This window comes from Pan troglodytes, chromosome 12 (assembly GCF_028858775.2).
Source record: "Pan troglodytes isolate AG18354 chromosome 12, NHGRI_mPanTro3-v2.0_pri, whole genome shotgun sequence".
Taxonomy (NCBI): domain Eukaryota; kingdom Metazoa; phylum Chordata; class Mammalia; order Primates; family Hominidae; genus Pan; species Pan troglodytes.
In genome coordinates, this window is record NC_072410.2 from 60,419,433 (window position 1) to 60,442,783 (window position 23,351).

The 23,351-nt window shown below is 46.0% G+C and overlaps 1 long non-coding RNA gene across 1 annotated transcript in view; it reads right to left on the reverse strand.

The window, feature by feature from the left end:
• The window catches only part of LOC129143133 (uncharacterized), a 206,483-nt gene that overhangs the window by 133,915 nt on the left and 49,217 nt on the right, over nucleotides 1-23,351 (reverse strand). Inside the window, exons 3-4 of the long non-coding RNA XR_008546258.2 lie at nucleotides 22,786-22,881; nucleotides 15,737-15,795 (exon numbers count right to left, since the gene is read on the reverse strand). This is a non-coding gene — a long non-coding RNA (uncharacterized LOC129143133). The remainder of the gene's footprint in view (nucleotides 1-15,736; nucleotides 15,796-22,785; nucleotides 22,882-23,351) is intronic.

Consider the following 23,351-nt stretch of genomic DNA (forward strand, 5'->3'; position numbering starts at 1 on the left):
AGTTGATATTTAACAACCAAAGCCAGCCCAACGTATAATAAGGTGTTTGAACTAAACCAAGAAGTTTCTCCCTCTAAACTTCAATTGGGTTAAATTTCTTAGGAAGAGAGCCCCTTAAAGAAGCAGCCATCAGTCAGTGTTAACTAAGCATCTCCTAACAAAACTCTTAGATGCAGAAGAGGACTCCAAGGAGGTCTCCAACTCTCCACAGGAATGGCATCCTACAATTCCATTCCATCCTGATTCATATGTAGGATTAATTAATATGTTGGATTGGACCTGAAGTCAGTGCAGACACCACAGGTTTAGGGTTTAGTCCCATGAGACTGCTCCACTTTGGATGCCAGTCGAAAGTCACAGGTTGTCCCCAGTACTTCTGATCAATCAGCTATAAACCAAGAGTTTCCACAACCTCCTCCTCAGGTTGGATAATTTGCTAGAAGGACTCACAGAACTCAGGAAAGTATTTTACTCACTATTACCAGTTTATTGGAATGGATACAAGTTAGAAACAGGCAAATGGAAGAGATGTAAAGGACAAGGTACTAGGGGGCGGTGTGGAGCTTCCACGCTCTCTCTGGAACGCCACCCTCCCAGGACCTCAACGTATTCAGCAACTCAGAAGCTCTCTGAACCTCACTGTTCAGTTTTTAATGGAGATCTCATTACCTAGACATGATTGATTAAATCATTAGCCATTGGTGATTGACTCTATCTCCAGCCCCTCTCTCTTCCCAGGAGGTCCAGGATAGGGCTGAAAGTTCCAATCCTCTACTCCTGCCTTGGTCTTTCTGGAGAGCAGCCCCCATCCTGAAGCTATCTAGGGACCCCCAGCCACCGGACATCTCATTGGCACACAAAAGACACTCATCTCTTGGGGACAAAGCCCAAGTATATCTTATCACAGATAGACAGACTGGGCCCCTTCATGGAAAAAGTTCCCAATTTACTCTGAAAGATAAGAGTAACTATACTTCGCTGCTTGCCTGCCACAGTCCCAGTTTACACACATTGTCCCAGAGTAATTATTATTCCCACCTCCTTTCACTCTTAAGAATGTCATGGTTTAGAGTCTAAAAGTCACACGGTCACCCTAGATAAGACACATTCTTATGAAAAGAGAACTTGGAAGTCAGAGTAGAAGACACCATTAAGTGTTAGGATTGTCACAAAGCCCATGAGGCTGGCTAGGGACCCCTGGAGTCAGTGTCTAAGGCTCCTTTTCTTACCAGGCCCTGCACATGCCTCTCGCACCAGGGAAAGGGAGGCCTCTGGAGAGGGCAAGGGCACGGTTAGATGCAGCAAATCCCAAAAAAGTCTGCCTTCATTGCTTTTCCATTCGTTGGTAAAGACAAATAAAAGGCTATAAAATACATTTTAAAGGGAGGGCACTAGAGACAGCATTATGGACTTTAGACCTATGAAGACCTGAAGCCCTACTTCGTATCTACACATACCACAGGCTCTGAATGCTGAGTGAAAAATAGCTCAGTGACAGAGAGAGAGAGAGAGAATGTGAAAGAGAGAGAGAGAGAGAATATGTGTATCTGATTCCATGTGATTTAGGGGTTTTGTCTGGAGACATCCCTGTGCCTCGCTCCCCTCCCTGGGCGTGGCTGGCCACTCACATCCCTGGCTCCCTCCTCCCATGTACCACGTTCCCAGTCCTCTTTGCTGAGGATAACACTGCACAAAGACAAATGGTGAAGCCTCTTTTTTCTCCAACTGAAGTAACACCCAGGCATGAGAGCAGCACATCTTAATTCCCAACAAGTTTACTCGAAGAGCCCCTTCCTCCTCTGCTCCCTTGGCTATCCGGCACCTCGATGTCCCTCCCGCCCTTGCAGGGAAGCCTGGGTGTTGCCAGCTCCCTGGTGAGGAAAAGGCAGGTTCTCCTGAGGGAAGGAGCAAAGAGGACATCTGACTTGGGTACCCATGTTCCCTTTGGTTATTTACCTGTCCTGTGGCTGACCCCACCACCCACACCTGGAGATGTCCCCAGAGCACACTGTGGGTGAAGGTGTTTTCCTCTCTTCATTCTCGTGTTTAATTCAACCAGATCTTGGAAGCGCTGGGAAGAAGGGCAGGCAGTGAATGGTGTGACAGAGCCAAATCCTCAGACCCCACGCCTTTCCCTGGGCTTGACAGAGTGGGGATAGATAGGGCATCTCCACAGGCAAGGCTGTGGGGATTGATAAGACGGGCACACCCACAACTCCCGAGTCACTGACAACCCTCTGCCTGCTGTGAAAGAGTCATTTTCAAGAAGTCAAAAACATGGTTTTAAGGGATGGCCCAAGGGAGTTTTTTAGGGGGATGATGGACCTGTTTTGTATCCTAATTGTGGTAGCAGGTACGCAACTATACATGGGTTAGAATTCATAGAACTGTAAATGAAGAAAACCCTCAATTTTGCCAGATGTTAATTTTTCAAAATTAAATTTTAAAACATGGCTTTCACACAAATATAGAATGAACATGTATCTAAAAAGTATTTAATCAGTGAGAGAACCAGCAGGATGGAAGAGCTGGTTTAAAAAAAAATGTAGGAGACATCAAAATAGTTACAATTACTGAAGGAAAGAATATTAAAGTAATATTGCTAAATCACTTTATATAAAACTTTAGACTTTCTTTCTCTTCTTTTTTTTTTTTTTTAAGATGGAGTCTTGCTCTGTTGCCCAGGCTGGAGTGCAATGGCGTGATCTCCCCTCACTGCAACCACTGCCTCCCAGGTTCAAGCGATTCTCCCACCTCAGCCTCCTGAGTAGCTGGGATTACAGATGCCCACCACCATGCCCGGCTAATTTTTGTATTGTTAGTAGAGATGTGGGGGTTTCACCATGTTGGCCAGGCTGGTCTCAAACTCCTGACCTCAGGTGATCTGCCCACCTCGGCCTCCCAAAGTGCTGGGATTACAGGCATGAGCCGCTGTGCCCGGACTTAGCCTTTTTTTCCCCTTTTCTTTTTTTTTACAATTTTTTATAGGGCAATACTTCATCCCATAAAATAGATTGAGTGTCCTCCCTGGCCTTTTCACTAAAATGCTTTTATTTGTGTCACTATAAAACAAGTCTGCACCCTATCAGTTTCCTATGCCTTTGTCATAAAATTGTAAAATAACCTAATGAGTAGTAAATAGCAAGTTAGACAAAGGTCTACACCCCTAGAAAGTCAGGTAATTCCTTGAACAGGCCTGCCAGACAATGCCCAAGGCTGATATGACTCAAAGGACCTGCAGGAATCTCTGCTCCATTTTCAAGTCTTGGACAATTTTCCCTAACAATTTTCCTGTTCCTATTTCCCAGGGGAAAGGAAACAGGAATGTGAGGCCCACAGCTGTGCCCAGGGAGGAAATAGTGAACTGAGCTATCAAAGAAGGGAGAGGCCCAGGGATGTCCTGTGGTCCTAAGGAAGCTAGCTGGTCTGCATCCTAGCAGGACATCAGTGGTTTTGAAAAATATAGGCATTCATAGAAAAGATAGCAGGAAAGAAAACCAAACAGGGCTGTCTGGATCCACAGACCACCCAGATCATCCTCAGACCCACTAGATTCATTCTTGCCCCAGGGTTCCAGACCCATGGCAGGTGGCACAGCCTGGGACCTGGCCTCTCCCTCTAGGTTTCATGAGCACTGTTCCAACTGCCATGACTTTGGGTGAATCCCTCGGCCTTTCTTTTTCTTTTCTTTTTTTTTTCTTTTTTTTTTTTTTTTGAGATAGAGTATTGCTCTGTCGCCCAGGCTGGAGTGGCATGATCTCGGCTCACCACAACCTCCCCCTCCCGGGTTCAAGAGAGTCTCCTGCCTCAGCATCCTGAGTAGCTGGGATTACAGGCGCACACCACCACACCGGGCTAATGTTTGTATTTTTAGTAGAGATGGGGTTTTGCCATGTTGGCCAGGCAGGTCTTGAACTCCTGACCTCAGGTGATTCACCTGCCTCAGTCTCCCAAAGTGCTGGGATTACAGGCATCAGCCACTGTGCCCAGCCCCTCGACCTTTCTTTTTCAGACATTGGAAATGGGACACATTAGCCCTATCTGCTCAGAGGGGAACTCCAAAGCGAGCCCAGAGCAGATGTGGGAGTGGATTTGGCCTCCTCTGGACCCCTCCAGCTGGGTGGAAGGGGTCTTGCCAGCCAGTTCCCCCAGGACAGCATCTGAGTGCAGGTGGACCCTGGTGACTGGCCCCATGACAGCCAAGGCTCCGGAAACCACAGCATGTCTGCAGCTGCAGGGTCTTCTTTTGTGGGAAGGGGAAAAGCAAAGCTGCTCTGAGGGAATGCTAAAAATGTCCTCAGCAGAGAGGCTCCGGGCTGGGAGAAGAAGGTGAGGCGGGAGCCTGTAAACAAAAGGCCACAGCCCTGAGAAATCCAGGAGGAGCTGGTAGGAGGCGGGGCGCGAACAGCCCTGGCTGCAGCCTGTGCCAGACCAGCCAGGCACCCTGTTTACAGTGCTAGTCACATTGGGGCAACCAGAACCAGGGCTTGCTGAATTCTTCACCTCCTAGGTGACTGAACGGAGCTGGGAGGAGTCAATTCAGTCCCCTTGGCCTTCGTGCCAGCTGGCCTCTCCCGAGGTTAATAATTCAGGCCTCTCCAGCCAGTGGGCCCAGGGCCTGCGTCAGGGCTGTGAACTGTGGTTTCTGTTTCCCTGGCTGCCTCCCCACAGTGCTAGGCCGACAGTGCTGCCAACCAGAAGACCCTCCTCAGCCACCCACCAGTGGGGGCATCCTGCCTGACCTTCAGCCTGCCCCAGCCTGCTTCCCACGCCCACAGGGAGGGCAGGTATCCTGCAGCTCCTCTGGTTACTGTTCTCTGGCAGCCGTCCAATCCCTGCCCTGGGTTGCTGGATTCACACCTCACCAGGCACACTTCAAGGAAGGGAAGCTCTCATTGCCCTCCCTCCTCCATGCCCTTCTCATGCTTCACTCCCAATCCTGGGCCCCAGGTGCCTCTACTCCCAGACCTGGACTCACTGGTATGTGGGGGACCAGCACAGCAGAGGGCAGGAATACAGCTGCTCCCCTTTCTCCAGACCCCTAACTCTGTTCACAATTGTCAAGAAAGCCCCAGACCACTGACGTGATGGTATGGGTAGGAACCGGGGTGACAGCTCTGTGGCCTGAGTGTCTGGACAGGGCAGAGAAGGATCCTGGGAGACCTCATTCCCCCTGGGTGGGTTCCTGGCATTCCTGTCACGGGCTTGAGCCAGAAAAAGTGACCATTGAAAGAGCCTCCACCTCAGACACTGGCTAGGGCAGAGGGTCAGTTCAGCAACCTGCCGTCCCTGGGTTCTGGGCTTCCCCCAGTACACCAGCTGCGGACAAGCAGAGTCTGAACAAAACAAGAGAGGGTCCCTGATGGTGGAACTTCTCACGGGGAGCTGGAACTTCTCACGGGGAGCTGAACCCGGGAGGAGGAGATTGTGGTGAGCCGAGATCATGCCGCTACACTCCAGCCTGGGCGACAGAGCAATACTCTATCTCAAAAAAAAAAAAGAAAGAAAAAAAAAAGAAAAGAAAAAGAAAGGCCGAGGGATTCACCCAAAGTCATGGCAGTTGGAACAGTGCTCATGAAACCTAGAGGGAGAGGCCAGGTCCCAGGCTGTGCCACCTGCCATGGGTCTGGAACCCTGAGGCAAGAATGAATCTGGTGGGTCTGAGGATGATCTGGGTGGTCTGTGGATCCAGACAGCCCTGTTTGGTTTTCTTTCCTGCTATCTTTTCTATGAATGCCTATATTTTTCAAAACCACTGATGTCCTGCTAGGATGCAGACCAGCTAGCTTCTTACGGGGCTGCTGCTGTGGTGGGGCTCACACGGAGGAGGCAAGAAGCCTTCTGCCTTGACAAATGTAATCGCCAGGTAGCAGGGACTCTGGCAGGTGACAGGCAGCTCAGGGCCTTCAGAGAAATCAGGAGAGCCCTGGACAACAGCCAGGAGAAATCTGGGAATATAGAGGAGACAGCAGTCCTTAAAGGACCCCAGATTAGGCAACTTTCAGTTTCAAAGTGACAGAAAGTTTCTCTACCTCTTCAGTGGGAAGAGCCTAGAGGACTGCTTTGCTGACTTTGGCACTCAGACAGAACCTCCTGGATAAGAGGCAGGGAAAATACCTCTTACATAACCTCAACTTTTCGAAAGCCAGGGCATGCCACTGATACATAACGAGATCGCTTTGATCTGAGAGTGCTCCAGAGCTAGTCTTCTTTTCACTAGGGATGAATGAAAAACACACTGTTTTTCCTCTGCTCTCACACCACAACCATCAGCACAGAAAACCTGGGTGATCAGATGTGTGGGGATTTCTCTCTACCAATAAGCAGGCAAGCAAGCAATTCCACAGCAGATGCCAGCTGTTCAATCATGATTTACCTGGAGATAGTGTCAGATCCCACAGGTTGAGGGTTCATCCTCACAAGACTGCCCCCCAACTTCCAATGTCAATCACAAGCCCCATTATTTTAATCACCTGACAGGTTCGTCCCACCCACTGCACAGACAAAACCAATTCACTAAGACCGTGGTACTGCAGTAAAGAAATAGTTTAATTAATGCAAGGCCAGACACATGAAACAACTGGTGTTATCACTCTAATCAGTCTCCCTGAGGGCTTGGAGGTTAGGGTTTGTCAAGGATAGTTTGGTGGCCAGAGAACTAGAGAATGGGTGCTGCTGATTGTTTGGGGATGCAATCATAGGGGCGTGGAAAACAGTTCTCGTGCCCTCTGTCTGCTCCTGGGTCAGGGACTGCAGGACTAGTTAAGTCATGAGTTATAAGTCTCAGTGGGGTCAGTTGGCTTCCAGAATACAAAAGTCTGAAAAAGATCTCAAAAGACAAATCTTAGGTTCTACTATAGGAGCAACTGAGGAAGTTGCAAACCTTCTGACCTCTGGCCACATGACTCCTGAGCAGCAAAGAATTGTAGAAACTATGCCTATATTTTAGCAGAATTCAGTCCTTTCCCACAATCCTAATTAGTCTTGCAAAGGCAGTTTTAGTCCCCAAACAGGGAGGGGATATGTTTTAGGAAGGGACTGTTATCATCCTTGCTTCCAAATTCAACTATAAACTAACTTCCTCCCATGGTTAGCTCAGCCTGTGCCCAGGAATGAGTGAAGACAGCCAGCCTGTGAGGCCAGAAGCAAGATGGAGTCAGCCATGTTAGATTTCTCTCATTATCACCATCTTTGCAAAGGTGGTTTCATTATTTTGTCTGTGCTTCTTGCCAACTGGCTATTGATCCAGGTTCCCATGCCCCCCTCCTTGGGTTCAATTAACTTGCTAGAGTGGCTCACAGAACTCAAGGAAACACATTTACCGTTTTTTTTTTTATAAAGCTTATTACAAAGGAAATGAAGAGATACATGAGTTGAGGTATGGAGTCTGGAGCTTCCGTGCCCTCTCAGTATTTGCCACCCTCCCAGAACCTCCTCATGCTCAGCTGTCCAGAAGCTCTCTGAACCAGAACTTTTCGGGTTATTATGGAGGCAGGCATGATTAAGCCATTGGCCTTTGGTGCTTAACCCAAACTTTAGCCCCCTCTCCTCCAAATGAAGAGATGCATAAGATAAGGAATTGCAGGGAGAGCTGAAAGTTCCATCCCTCTAATCCTGCCTTGGTCTTTTTGGTGACCAGCTCACATCCTGAAGTTAGGTAGGGGCTGCCAGCCATGGATCAACTCATTAGCAAACAAAAAGACTTTGGAGTTCCCAAGGATTTTAGGATTATGCTAGGAGACCGGAATAAGACTCTCTCTCTCTCTCTCTCTCTTTCTCTCTCTATATATATATGTGTGTGTGTGTGCGTGTGCGTGTGTGTGTGTATATATATATATAATTTTTTTTAGATGGAGTCTTGCTCTGTCACCCAGGCTGGAGTGCAGTGGCACAATCTCAGCTCACTGCAACCTCCGCCTCCCGGGTTCAAGCGATTCTCCTGCCTCAGCCTCCCGAGTAGCTGGGACTACAGGCACCCACCACCATGCCTGGCTAATTTTTGTATTTTTAGTAGAGATGGGGGGGTTCACCATGTTGGCCAGGCTGGTCTCAAACTCCTGGCCTCAAGTGATCCACCTGCCTCAGCCTCCCAAAGTCCTGGGATTACAGGCATGAGCCACCACGCCCGGCCCAAATATATATTTTACAATATTATACTAGGCCTCTTCTCTTCACTAGCAAGTCTCCTCCACCCTGAGCATCTGGGAACCAGGCCTGCGCTGGTCCTTCATACTCCCCACCACAGCCTCCTGAGGTGGGAATTAGCACCCTGGGACAACTGGAACTCCAAGATTAAGTAAACCTAAACCATTTGTCTCCACCTTGTCTTTCTGCCAATGATCTTTTGGACTCACATGTAGGTCATCCCATGTCCCTGTTAAAAATAATTTTGAAGCCAATCACAAAAGGCCACATATAGCATGATTCCATGTGTATGAAATGTCCAAAATAGGCAAATCGATAGAGACAAAAAGTAGGTGAGTTGTTGCCTATAGCTGGGGGGTGGTTGAGGGATGGGTGACTAAAGGGTACAGGGTTTCTTTTTGAAGTGATGAAAATGTTCTAAAATTGATTATGAAGATGAACAGGCAACCTTTGTGACTGTACTAAAAAACACTGAATTGTGTACTTTAGATGGGTGAATTGTAAATTATATGTCAATAAAGCTGTTAGAAGAAAAACCAATGATTTTTGCAGATTTTGACCCACAAGATGATCTGCCATTTGCTATATTACATGTGGATATATATGATGTCTCTGTGTCCACTCAGTTGGAAAAGGCCTCCGAGGCCCATTTGGGATCTCACCTGCCTACTCCAGCTGTGAGCATGGAAGGGAAATGAGCTATTTGCGTTGTCAAGAATGTGACAGGAAGGGATCAGCAGAGGCTCTAGGTGGAGGAAGGATGAAAACGTGGAAGCCTTGCACCACACTTTGCACCACAGCCCAGACTCAGGCTCCCAGAGCTCTAGGCTCTCACTGGGCTGGTGGTGAAATGGTGGTGCTGTGAGGTCTCCATTTCCATTGAGAAGTCAATAGAAGATCTCTCAAAGCTGTACCTCCTCCTCTCTCGGGAGGGTTCCAGGGCCTCTGGACAGTCTCCCTAGACATAAGTGTGCCTTAAGATATTTGTGCCCTTTGCTATGTGGGCCTGGGATGGCCACAGCTCTTGGGCTGGTAAGCTCAGGCCTCTAACAACCTATCCAGGGCTTCGAATTTCCTACAGTGAGCCATGTAATGCTGAGAGGTGAAAATGGTTGGCTGACATGGTTGCTTTGCCCAGTGGTTTTCAAAGGGTGGTCCCAGGACCAGCAATATCAGCATCACTTGGGAACTCTTCAGGAATACAAATGCTCAGGCCATCCCAGACCTATTGAATTGGAAACTCCACAGGTAGGACCCAGGAATCTGTGTTTTAACAAGCCATCCAGGGGAGTCTGATGGACATGAAAGTTTGAGAACCATGATATAGATCCTGAGGTCCCTGAAGCAGAGGGACACATGCTGGTTCTGGATTGCATCCCCAGCACTAGCGACGTCTGCTATAAGAGGCGGTCATGAAGATTTTGTTGAATAAGTGAATGAATGAATGGTTTAGCTTATTTGTGATGGACTGCTTCTCTCTAACCAGCTGCCAACGAAAATATTTGCAAGCTGATAAAAAGAGAAGGGTGTGAGTATATCTGATCGTTCACTCCAGCTTCTTGTTGGCTCTGTTTGATCTCTGAATTATTAAGCAGGACTCATGGCCCATTTCACGTTTTCTTTTTAGAGATGAGGCCCTGGCTCTTCGACAATTTTTTTTTTCTAACCTCCAGAAACAAAAGCACTTTCCATTTGATTTCAGAATCAAGTTCTCCCACTACATCATTCTGGCCCTGGAAGGAAAAGGAGGATGCTGCTAGAAGGATGTTTTTGCATTTTCAAGTTCAAATGTACTCAAATTATTAAACATCTGGCTCTCAGGAGAACCAAGAAACACAGGCCAAGCACTTCTTAGAAATCCTGGGGGATGGGCAGGTTATGCACAGCAAATAGTAGGCCCATTTCCCATTCAGAGTTAGCCAGCGGCCAGAGGCTGGGTGGAGCTTGGTGCCTTCTCTCCTTGGTTTTGGATTATGGGCTGACTTTCAGATTCTCTGAAACTGCCACCTCCCTCAAATTCCCCAAAGCCAGGATTTCTTTGGGCTCACACCTACTGAAACTAGCTGCTCTGTCACCCAGTGTGGTGCCCTTTCTCCTGTAACCACATACATTTCAGCTGGTGAGAGACTGGCCCCAGACAGACTGGGCACAGTGCCAGGACACTGAGGCATCCTCTGTTTCAGGAGCTCCTGGCTCCCTGCCACCAGCCCCACCCCTCACGAGGTCACCACACTCAACTGACAGGCACTAATCACCCTCTGAGCCATCTCACCCACAATGGACATCCAACACCCTCTATCTTTTTAGAACCAGACCCCTGCAGCAGTCTAATAGAACAACCAGGCTAAGAAACTAATTGCCCCAGGCTGGGTACGGTCGCTCACACCTGTAATCCCAGCACTTTTGGGAGGCTGAGGTGGGCAGATTGCTTGAGCTCAGGAGTTCAAGACCAGCCTGGTCAACATGGCAAAGCTGGGCATGGTAGTATGTCCTGTAGTCCCAGCTACTTGGGGGACTGAGGTAGGAGGACCGCTTGAGCCCCAGAAGTTGAGGGTGCAGTGAGCTGAGATTGCACCACTGCCTGGGGGATAAAGTGAGGCCCAACAAAAAAAAGAAAAAGTAACTGCCCCTTGTTTTCTGGGCTGTAGGCGCATAATGAAAAAAAATGAACTATCCCTCTCCTCCTATTGGATAGCCAGGCCTCAAGTCCTGGGGCATGGGTTTCCCCTACCCAGAGAGGTGAAGGCTTTATTTTTAGGAAGTGAGTAAAGAGCTGGTGGGATGGCTTGGAAGGAGGCTAGAGAAGGAAGCAGCCAAAGTGGAGGGAAGGATGAGGTGCGTGAGCCATCGGCCCTCTGCAGGCCTCATGACTCGGGGATCTGCACCCTGGGAATGATACGTCCTGAAGGTCAGCGACTGTGGCACCAGAGGCAGAGGCCTGAGAACCTCTGCAAAGAAGTGTCCTAGCTTGGTTTGAAAGAGGAGGAGTCAGCCGGGCGCGGTGGCTCACGCCTGTAATCCCAGCACTTTGGGAGGCCAAGGCGGGCGGATCATGAGGTCAGGAGATCGAGACCATCCTGGCTAACACGGTGAAACCCCGTCTCTACTAAAAATACAAAAAAATTAGCTGGGCATGATGGCGGGCGCCTGTAGTCCCAGCTACTCGGGAGGCTGAGGCAGGAGAATGGCGTGAACCCGGAGGCGGAGCTTGCAGTGAGCTGAGATCGTGCCCCTGCCCTCCAGCCTGGGCGACAGAGAGAGACTCCATCTCAAAAAAAATAAAAAATAAAAAGAAAGAGGAGGAGTCATGAGCATGGATGAGATCAGAAGGGCTGTGGACAAATTGCACAAGGAGAAGCAGCCAATGCTGGACCGAAGACGGGGGCTCTTCCCTCTTCCCTAAGACAGTGTAAGCCTGGGCGTCACATGCACACCTTGGGCTGGGTGGATGAAGTGGGGGAGGAGGGAGGAAATCCTAAACAATGACAGAGACTGATTTCCCACTAACCCTAGTGGGGGGAGCAGATGAATTTGATTTGTCATTTCTCACACTTTGGGATTCTGAAGAATATTTCACCTCTCCAATAGACTGTAAACTCCTAGTGACAGGGGACAGGTCTTTCACTTTTTACAGAATACCCCTCCCTGGCACTTAACAGTGACAGGCACATCGTGGGCGATGGATTGACTGGGAGCATATTATCATTTCTACATGGTAATTTTCTTCTCCTGATTCTCCTCCTCCTCTTCTACCGTTCATCTTCTTGCTATTTCTATCCCTACTCCTCTTCCTCCTCTACTTCTACTGCTTTTTAAATTAACTTTCTCAGGTATAATTTGCATACAATTGAATGTACCTTTTTACTGTGCAGTTCTATTAGTTTTTAGATGCTCACTCCATCACAGTCAAGTTGAAGAACATTTCCATCACCCCCCGATTTCCCTTGACTGCCTCCTTGCAGTTAATTCCTTCTCCCACCCCCAGCCTCTGGCAATTTCATGTCAATAGACTCACACAGCATATACTCTTTTGTGTATGGCTTTCTTTGCTTAGCATGATGTTTTTGAGAAGTATCTATGTTCTTGCATGCATCAGCGGTTTGTTCATTTTTATTATTGAGTAGTAGCCCTTGTGTTGAAACTGCCTTTGCAAAGACTATGACAGTGAGAGAAATATAACACAGCTGACTCCATCTTGCTTTTAGCCTCGCAGGCTGGCATCTTTGCTCATTCCTATGCACAGGCCAAGCTAACCATGGGAGGAATTTAGCTTACAGTTTAACTTGGAAACAAAGACGATAATAGTCCCTCCCTAAAACTAACCTCTGCCCCCTTGCTCAGGGACCAAAACTAATGAAAGGCCATGAGATTAGGATTATGAGAGGAGACATGAACTCTGCTAAAATATAGGTGTAATCCCTTCCCTCCCCTTCCCCTTCCTCTTCCCCGCCTCCACCTCTCCTTTCCACTCCCCTTCCCTTCCCTTCTTTTCCTTTCTTTTTTGAAACCAGGTGTCACTCTGTCCCCCAGGCTGCAGTGCAGTGGTGCCATCACAACTCACTGCAGCCTCAACCTCCCAGACTCAAGTGATCCCCCTACCTCAGCCTCCTGAGTAGCTGGGACTACAGGTGTGCACTACCACACCCAGCTAATTTTTGTATTTTTTGTAGAGATGGCATCCCATCATGTTGCCCAGGTTGGTCTTAAACTCCTGTGCTCAGGCAATCCTCCCACCTCAGCCTCCCAGAGTGCTGGGACTACAGGCATGAGCTATTATGCCCAGCTGTAGGTATAGTCTCTATAACTCCTTACTGCTCAGGAGTCACATGGCCAGAAGTCACAAGATTTGTGATTTCTCCAATTGCTCCAACAGATAACATCACTATTGTAGAACGTAAGATTGGTCTTTTGAGATGTTTTTCAGACTTTTCCATTCTGGAACCCAACTGACCCCAGCTGGACTTGTGACTCATGACTCAACTGGTCCGTGGCCCCCGACCCAGAGGCAGACTCTGTGCACAAGGACTGTTTTCCATACCCCTATGATTGCATCCTCAACCCAATCAGCAGCACTCATTCCCTAGTCCCTCACCCACCAAACTATTCTTTAAAAACCCTAACTTCCAAGCCCTTGGGGAGACTGATTTGAGAGATAACACCAGTCCTTCCACTAGGTGGCCTTGTATTAATTAAATCCTTTCTCCACTACAATACAACGGTCTCAGTGATTTGGTTTTGTCTGTGCAGTGGGCAGGAAGAACCTGTCAGGCAATTACAGTATGACTATACCATAGTTTGTTTATTCATTCCTCTGTTGATAGACATTTGGGTCATTTTCAGATTGGGGCCACTATAAATAATGCCATGAACATTCATGCGTAAGTCTTTTCATGAGCGTATGTTTCATTTCTCTTGGATAAATACCTAGAAGTGCTAGGTTCCATTGTAAGTATATATTTAACTTAACTTTCTGAGAAACTGCCAAACTATTTTCCAAAGTGGTTATACATTTACATTTCTACCAGCAATGTATGAGAATTCCAGTTGTTCCACATCCTTGCCAGCAAGATTGACAGTTGGTTCTGTCAATCTTTTAATTTTAGTCATTCTAGTGGTTAGGTAGTGGTATTGTATTGTGGTTTTAACGTGCTTTCCTCTGATAAATAATGATGTTGAGTACCTTTTAGTATGTTTATTGATATATTTTCTTTTTCTTTTTTTTTTTTTTGAGATGGAGTTTCACTCTTGTTACCCAGGCTGGAGTGCAGTTGCACAATCTCGGCTCACTGCAACCTCTGCCTCCCAGGCTCAAGCGATTCTCTTGCCTCAGCCTCCCGAGTAGCTGGAATTACAGGCATGAGCCACCAGGCCCGGCTAATTTTTTGTATTTTTAGTAGAGACAGACTTTCACCATGCTGGGCAGGCTGGTCTCAAACTCCTGACCTCAGGTGATCCGGCTACTTCAGCCTTCCAAAGTGCTAGGATCACAGGCATCAGCCACCACACCCAGCCTTAGGTATTCATATACTTTCTTTTGTGAAGTCTGGTCAAATCTTTTGTGCACATACATACATATATACACACACATTTAAATGAAACAAGGTCTGATTACATTGCTGAGGCTGAACTTGAACTCCTGGGCTCAAGCAATCCTCCCAACTCAGCATCCCAAGTAGCTGGGACTATAGGCATGTACCACCACACCTGGCTCTATCCTGGTTCTTTTATTTGTTCTTACACAAGCAACTCTTACTGTTGCATCCAAATAAGAAATGCAGAAAAACAAAAGGAAAACAATCAAAATCCTACCAACTGGCAAAGGATTGTGACATTTCTCCAAAGAAGATAAATGACCAATAAGGATATGAAAAGATGCTCATTGTCAGTCATGAGGGAAATGCAAATCAAAATGACAGTGAGATGTCATGTTACATCATCCATTAACAGGGTTGCTATTATAAAAATACAGAAAATGGGCCAAGCACGGTGGTTCACGCCTGTAATCCCAGCACTTTGGGAGGCCGAGGCAGGCAGATCATGAAGTCAGGAGATCGAGACCATCCTAGCTAACACAGTGAAGCCCCGTCTCTACTAAAAATACAAAAAAAATTAGCCAGGTGTGGTGGCAGGCACCTGTAGTCCCAGCTACTCAGGAGGCTGGGGCAGGAGAATGGCGTGAACCTGGGAGGCAGAGCTTGCAGTGAGTGGAGATCGCGCCATTGCACTCCAACCTGGGTGACAGAGTGAGACTCCATCTCAAACAAACAAACAAACAAACAAAAAAAAAACAGAAAATGGCAAGTGTTGGCAAGGATGTGGAGAAATTGGAAATCTCATATGTTGCTGATGGGAATGTAAAATGGTACAACTACTATGGAGAACAGTTTGAGGATTAGTAAAAAAATTAAACATAGAATTACTATATGATCCTGCAATTTACTCCTAAGTATAAACCCAAAAGAACTGAAATATATGTTCACACAAAAGTTGTATTCAAGTGTTTATAGGAGCATTATTCATGATAGCCAAAAAGTACACACAACTCAAATGTCCATCATCTGATGAATGACTAAACAAAATACGGCAATGTAATATTATTTGGCAATAGAAAGGAATAAAGTACTGACATGCTACAATGTGGACGTGCCTTGAAGACATTATGCTAAAAGAACTCAGACATGAAAGGTCACATATTGTATGATTCCATTTACATGAAGTGTCCAGAATAGGCAAATCTATAGAGACAGCATGTAGGTTAGTGGTTTCCAAGGACTTGAGAGAGAAGTGACTACGAATGGATATGGGGTTTCTTTTTCAGGTTGTGAAAATGTTCTTTCAGGATGAAAATGGAATGAGATAGTGATGATCATTGCACAACTCCGTGAATATACTAAAAAACACTGAATTGTGTACATTAAAGCAGTGAAGTTTATGGTATGTGAATTGTATATCAATTAAAAGCACATCCTATCCACCGACCAATCATAAGCAATTAATATGAAGATAGACATTGTCTTCATCCATTTTATATTGCTATAACAGAATACGACAGACTGGGTAATTTATAATGAACAGAAATTTATTGGCTCACAGTTCTGGAGGCTGGGAAATCCAAAATTGAAGGGCTGGCATCTGGTGAGAGTTTTCTTGCTGCATCATCCCATAGTGGAAGGTGAGAGAGTTAGAAAGAGACAAAAAGGGATTGAACTCATCCTTCTATAGGGAACCCACTCCAACAATAACGAACCCACTCCTGTGGTAATAGCATAAATCCATTCATGAGGACAGAACCTTCATGACCTAAACACCTTTTGAAGATCCCACCCCCCAACACCTCTACATTAGGGATTAAATTTCTAACACATGAACTTTGGGGGATACATTCAAACCATAGCAGGTATATTTCCAGGTCCACATTAAACAAATAGGTACTTTTAGATATATATTATTCATATTATTTGTTAGCCTGCATTGTCACATTACATTTTTTGAATATCAATCCGTGTCAATAAATACAGATCTACATCGTCTACATTTATGGCTACATTATTCTCTTATATAGTTAAAGCAATTATTTAGCCAATTTATCATTGTTAGATATTTAGGCTGTTTCTAGTTTTCTGGTATTAATCAACAGCACCCTTGATTATTCTTTTTGGTTAACTTTTCTAATTATTCCCTTAAGATTCATTTCAAGAAAGAGGACTGGTGGATTTTTAAGATATTAAGAAATTGTCAAATTGGCCTCCAGAAGTATGTGGGATTTACCTTCCCACTCAGAAGGTTGAGGGAACGCAAGCCCCTAAATCATCTTCAACACTAGACATTTTTACTTGTTTTCATCTTTGCTTCTTTGTAGGTGGAAAAGTGAAACCACATTCCTGTTTGATTTCTGACAGCTTTTGCTGCCTGCCTTTTCCTTCCTCACCAAGATGATTGGCTGCTGTGTTGTCCCACTTTATCTTCAAGAGCCCCCAGCCTTCCTGAGCCACCTTCTCTTTGGAGGGAGATCTGTATTTACCAAATATCTATGTATTTATTGAATATCTGTTTGATTTATTTTATTGTATATTGAATATTTTTATATTTATTTTAAATGATTAAATATCTGTATTGTTGTGTCCTAATTTACTCTTCACAATACCCTATGCGATAGGTATGATACCCCTTGTACAGATAAGAAAACTGTCTCAGAGATCTTTGAAGCTATAAGTGGCAGAACCAGAGTTCAAACCCAAGGCTGCCTCATTCTAAAGTCCCCGCTCTTTCCATTCAAACATGGGATCATGCCTTTGGCTATTTATCTTTCTCCTGACCTTTTTTGAAATCATTCTTCCTAATGTCTAGTGTGTATTGACTATACACATTTCACATGTTTTTCCCTAGATATTACGCATGAGCTCACTCCTCCTTCTCAGCCAGAATTCAGTTTCAAGAAACAATTCCCTTGATGCTCCCAACATCTAAGAGGGCATTGAGACCCCAAACACAGATGCCCAGTCCCTGAAGCAAGTCCATCCAGACAAGTGGGCTTTGCCTCCCAAGACCACCTGGATGACTGTTATTGGAAACCGGCTTTAGCCAAGTACACAGAGTTGAAGGTGTCATAGAAACTGAGCATACAGAATCCACAGAAAAACAATGAGATTTCTTTTAGCAGTGAGTTTTCATCTAAATTGTGCCCCAAAAATGTTGATTTTTCTGGTGCAGTTGACAATTTTTCAGAGCAACTCAATTCAAGATCAATGTGTGTGTAGTAAGAATTTGGCTCCTAAGACTAGAGTTCTTGCAAGTGAAATGAGAGCCTTGATGGCCGGTTTTCAAAGCTATTGCAGGGTAGAGGACTGAGCAGGTATAAGAGAGGTAGATTCTGATGTGATGAACAAACAATGTGTTCTCCTATCACAGGCTCACTTGATCTTCCAACAACATGTTAAGCCAACCTGTGTAGGTATTTTAGTCCCTTTTTGTAGGTTAAGAAATTAAGGATTAGGCCGGGCGTGGTGGCTCATGTCTATAATCCCAGCACTCTGGGAGGCCAAGGCGGCAGATCTCCTGAGGTCAAGAGGTCGACACCAGCCTGGCCAACATGATGAAATCCCATCTCTACTAAAAATACAAAATTAGCCAGTCATAGTGGTGTGCTCCTGTAGTCCCAGCCACTATGGAGGCTGAGGCAGGAGAATCGCTTGAGCCTAGGAGGCAGAGGTTGCATTGAGCCAAGATCACACCATTGCACTCCAATCTGGGCAACACGAGTGAAACTCCTCTGTCTCAAATAAAAAAGAAAAGAAAAGAAAGAAAGAAATTGAGAGTTAAAGTTAAAAGTAGCTTGAGATCTCCCTGCTGGTAACAAGTAGAGCCTGGTTAAAAATAGTTTGAAGGCTGGGCATGGTGGCCCACGCCTGTAATCCCAGCACTTTGGGAGGCCAAGGCAGGCAGATCACGAGGTCAAGAGATCAAGACCATCCTGGTTAACATGGTGAGACCCCATCTCTACTAAAAATACAAAAAATTAGCCAGGCATGGTGGTGGGCACCTGCAGTCCCAGCTACTCGGGAGGTTGAGACAGGAGAATGACGTGAACCCGGGAGGCAGAGCTTGCAGTGAGCCGAGATCACGCCACTGCACTCCAGCCTGGGCGACAGAGCATGACTCCGTCTCACAAAAAACAAAACAAACAAAAAACTAGCTTGAGATCTCCCTGATAGTAAGAGGTAGAGCCCAGATCTCAGATCTTCCACCAACCTGGGCCTTGGCTATAGTCCCCAGGCCTGTTCTCGTCATTAACTCACTTCCTGGCCCTGGGGCCTTTAATTTTGGAACACTGTTCTACTTAGTCTCTTCTTAGCACATTTCGCCTTGTTCTGATTATCTATTGCTGCAGAATAAACCACCCCAAGCTTAGCAACATAAAACAATCATTTTATTATGCTCCCAGATTCTGTGAGTTGAGCATTTGAACAGGGCACTCTTGGGTGTCTTTTCTCTGCACCATAGTGCCTGGGGCCTCAGCTAGGAAGATGCAAACAGGTAGGGGTGACTCCAAAGGCTGGGTGCTGAAATCATCGAGAACTGCACTGTCCAGTACAGTAGCCACTAGTCACATGTGGCTATTTAAATGTGAATTAAAATTAAATACAATTTAAAATTTAGTTACTAGGTGGCACTGATCACATTTTAAGTCTTGCTAGTCACTTGTGGCTAGTGTCTACCATATTGGACAGTACAGATATTAAACATTTCCATCACTGTAAAAAGTTCTTTTGGAAAGGCTGCTCTGGAGGCTTCCTCACTCAGATGCCTGGTGCCTGGGCTGGCATAACTCGAAGGCTGGACTCAGCTGAGATCTTTGACTGGTTTTGGCTTCTCATACAATGGCTGCTAGAGAGAGTGTCCTAAGAGAAGCATCAGGAGAGTGAGAGTTCTAACAGATCAAAGCGGAAGCTCAAGGCTTCTTGTAATCTATCCTTGAGTCATGTGCATCCCTTCTGCCACATTCTATTGGTTACATGCCAGTAGAGTTGCCAGATAAAATACAAATATTGCATGGGTGCATTAGGCTGTACTTGCATTCCTACAAAGAAAAGAGGTTTAACTGGCTTATGGTTCTGCAAGCTTTATAGGAAACATGGTGCCAGCATCTGCTCAGCATCTGAGGAGGCCTCAGGAAGCTTTTACTCATGGTAGAAGATGAAGCAGGAGCAGACACTTCATGGTAAAAGCAGGAGCAAGAGAGAGTGGGAGGTGAGGTGCCACACACTTTTAAATGACCAGATGTGTCAAGAACTCACTCACTATCTTGAAAACAGAACCAAGCCATGAGGGATCCATCCCCATGACCCAAGTACCTCCCATCAGGCCCCACCTCCAGCACTGCAGACTACAATTCATCATGAGATTTGAGCAGGGACAGACATCCAAAATGTATCATTCTACCCCAGCCCCTCCCAAATCTTGTGTCCTCACATTGTAAAATACAATCATGCTTTCCCAATAGTTCCCCAAAGTCTTAACTCATTCTAGCACTAACTCAGAAGTCCAAAGTCCAAATTCTCATCTGAGAAAAGGCAAGTCCCTTCCATCTGTGAACATGTAAAATTAAAAACAAGTTATTTACTTCCAAGATACAATGGGGGCATAGGCATTGTGTAAATACTCCCATTCCAAAAGGGAGAAATCAGGCAAAAGAAAGGGGCTACAGGGCCTATGCAAGTCCAAAACCTAGCAGGGCAGTCATTAAATCTTAAGGCTCCAAAATAATCTCCTTTGACTCCAAATCCCACATCCAAGGCACACTGGTGCAAGGGCTGGGCTCTCAAGGCCTTGGGCAGCTCCACCTCTGTGGCTTTACAGGGTCTAGCCCCTGAAGCTGCTGTAACAGGTTGTTGAGAGTCTGCAGCTTTTCCAGGTACAATGCGCAAGCTGCTGGTGGATCTATCATTCTTGGATCTGGAGGGTATTGGCACCCTTCTCACAACTCCACTAGGCAGTGCCCCAGTGTAGACTGTGTGGGGGCTCCAACCCCACATTTCCCCTCCACACTGCCCTAGTAGATGTTCTCTGTGGGGCTCTGCCCCTGCAGTAGTCTTCTGACTGGGCACCTGGGCTTTTCTATACATCCTCTGAAATCTAGGTAGAGGGTGCCAAGCCTCATTCACTCTTGCACTCTGTGCACCCGCAGGCTTAACACCATGTGGAAGCCACCAAGGCTTACAGAGACTTGTATTCTCCAAAGTCACAGCATTAGAAGTATCTGGGGCCCTTTGAGCCAAGGCTGGAGCTAGAGCAGCCAGGATGTGGAGAGGAGTGTCCCAAGGCTGCACAGAACAGCAGGGCCCTGGGCCTGGCCCCCAGAACCATTTAGTCCTCCTAGGCCTCAGAGCCTGTGATGGGAGGGGCTGCCTGAAGGTCTCTGAAATGCCTTCAAGGCCTTTTTCCCATTGTCTTGGCTATTAACACTTGGCTCTTTTTCAGTCATGCAAATCTCTCTAGCAAGTGCTAGAATTCCTGCTTGAATTCCCCTCCGGAAAAAGCATTTTCTTTCTCTGCCACATGATCAGGCTGCAAATTTTCTCTATGCTCTGTCTCCCTTTTAAATATAGATTCCAACTTTAAGTCATTTACTTGCTCCTACATTTGAGTGTAGCATAGGCTGTTAGAAGCCACCAGGCTACCTCTTGAATGCTTTGCTCCTTAGAAATTTCCTCTGCCAGATACCCTAAATCATCTCTCTTTAATTCAAACTTCCACACATTCCTAGGGCATGAACAGAATGCCGCCAAGCTCTTTGCTAAGGCAAAACAGGCACAACCTTTGCTTCAATTCCCAATAAGTTCCTCATTTCCATCTAAGACCTTGTCAGCCTGGATTTCTCTGTCCATATCACTATCAGCATTTTGGTCACAACCATTTAACCAGTCTCTAAGAAGTCCCAAACTTATCCTTATCTTCCTGTCTTTTTCTAAGCCCTCCAAATTCTTCCAACCTCTGCCTGTTACCCAGCTCCAAAGCTGCTTTCACATTTTCAGGTATCTTTATAGCAATGCACCACTCCCAGTACCAATTGTCTGTATTAAGCCATTCTTGCATTACTATAAAGAAATACCTAAGGCTGGGTCACTTATAAGGAAAAATGGTTTGATTGGCTCAGGGTTCTGAGATTTTACAGGAAACATAGTTCTGGCATCTGCTTCTGGGGAGGCCTCTGGAACCTTCATTCATGGCACAAGATGAAGCAGGAGCAGGCACTTCACATGGTAAAAGTAAGAGCAAGAGAAAGTTGGAGGGAGGTGCCACACACTTTTAAACGACCACATCTCTTAAGAACTCACTCACTATCACAAAGACATCACCAAGAAATGAGGGATCTGCCCCCACGACCCAAATACCTCACACCAGGCCCCACCTCCAGCATTGCAGATTACAATTCAACATGAGATTTGGGTGGGGACAAACATCCAAACTATATTAATGAGACATACTTATATAGAACAAATGCCATTTGTTGTTCATCTGAAATTCAAATTCAGCTGGGCATCTTGCATTTTCATTTACCAAATCTGGTAACCTCACATGGGAATCACTAAGGCCAGCCAGATTCAATGGGAGAATTCAATCCACCTCTTGATGAGGGAATGACAAGCAGAAAAGCATGGGGGATGGGAGACATTGTGGCCATCTTTGGAAAATATAATCTGCCACATGTTGCCAAGGAGGTCCTCATAGAGTTGAGGTTAAAGACTTTCACGGCTCTCCATTACCTAAAAGATGACATTTAAGTTTCATGGCCTGAAGGAACAGAATTGCAAAAAAAGATCTGCTTTTATCTCTTTTTTTCCTTCACTTTGAGCTTTGAGGAACCATCCTCAGATAATAGGTCTAAATCCTATTGCCAATAGGCATTTGTCTCTGCCAGCTCTGTAACCAAAATTAACTATACATTAGGAAAAACAGCCTGTAATCCCAGCACTTTGGGAAGCCAAGGTGGGCAGATCACTTGAGGTCAGAAGTACAAGACCAGCCTGGCCAACATGGTGAAACCCCATCTGTACTAAAAATACAAAAATTAGCTAGGCATGGTGGTGGGTGCCTGTAATCCCAGCTACTTTGGAGGCTGAGGCAGAAGAATCACTTGAACCTGGCAGGCAGAGGTTTAAATGAGCCGAGATTGCACCCCTGCACTACAGCCTGGACAACAGAGTGAGACTCAGTCTCAAAATACAAATAAACAACAACAAAAAAAGATAATCCACAGCACCATGATAGACCATATTTCTTCTAAAGTAGGGCCTCCTGAAGTGACAGTATACTGGGGACACATCGAATAATCAGGGAACTTATGCGAGGGGCAAACGGCTTCCCATCTGTGGCTCCCAAAGGTCCAGCTTACCAAGAGAGACTTCTGTGCACAGCTCCCTATAACCCAACATAAGGACACACTGAAGGAATGAGCAATGTTTCATGAAGACAGAGATTAACCCCTCTCACCAACACTGAGCATGTGTATACTTTATATAACAGTTGAAGCTATCAGCTTGTTTGGAGATACAGGTGTTTATTAGCAGAATTTTCATGCTGCTAATAAAGATATACTCAAGACTGGGCAATTTACGAAAGAAAGAGGTTTAATGTACTTACAGTTGCACATGGCTGGGGAGGCCTCACAATCATGGCAGAAGGCAAGGAGGAGCAAGTCACATCTTATGTAGATGGCAGCAGGCAAAGAGAGAGAACCTGTGCAGGGAAACTCCTCTTTATAAAACCATCAGATCTTATGAGACTTATTCACTATCAGGAGAACAGCATGAGAAAGAACCGCCCCCATGATTCAATTACTTCCCACTGGGTCCCTCCTACAACACATAGAGATTGTAGGAGTTACCATTCAAGCTGAGATTTAGGTACGACACAACTAAACTATGTCAGGCCTGCAAGGGTGAGGCCAAGATTCTCCAAGAAGGTGTGGTCAGTCCCAATGTCAAGCTCTAGACAGCCTGGAGAGGAGTATGTTCCCTCATTCTCACATTGCACCCAGGTGTCAAAATGTCCTCAGAACTCACAAGGGTGCTTTTCAGTGGACAGTGTTAAGATGGCATGCCCATGTGGAGACCAGTCAGGAGCGATGAAACAAGGACATTTCCAAATCAAATGTGACTTTGATCTAATTAATCACTTCACTTAGACTTATGATGTATTCTGTACTT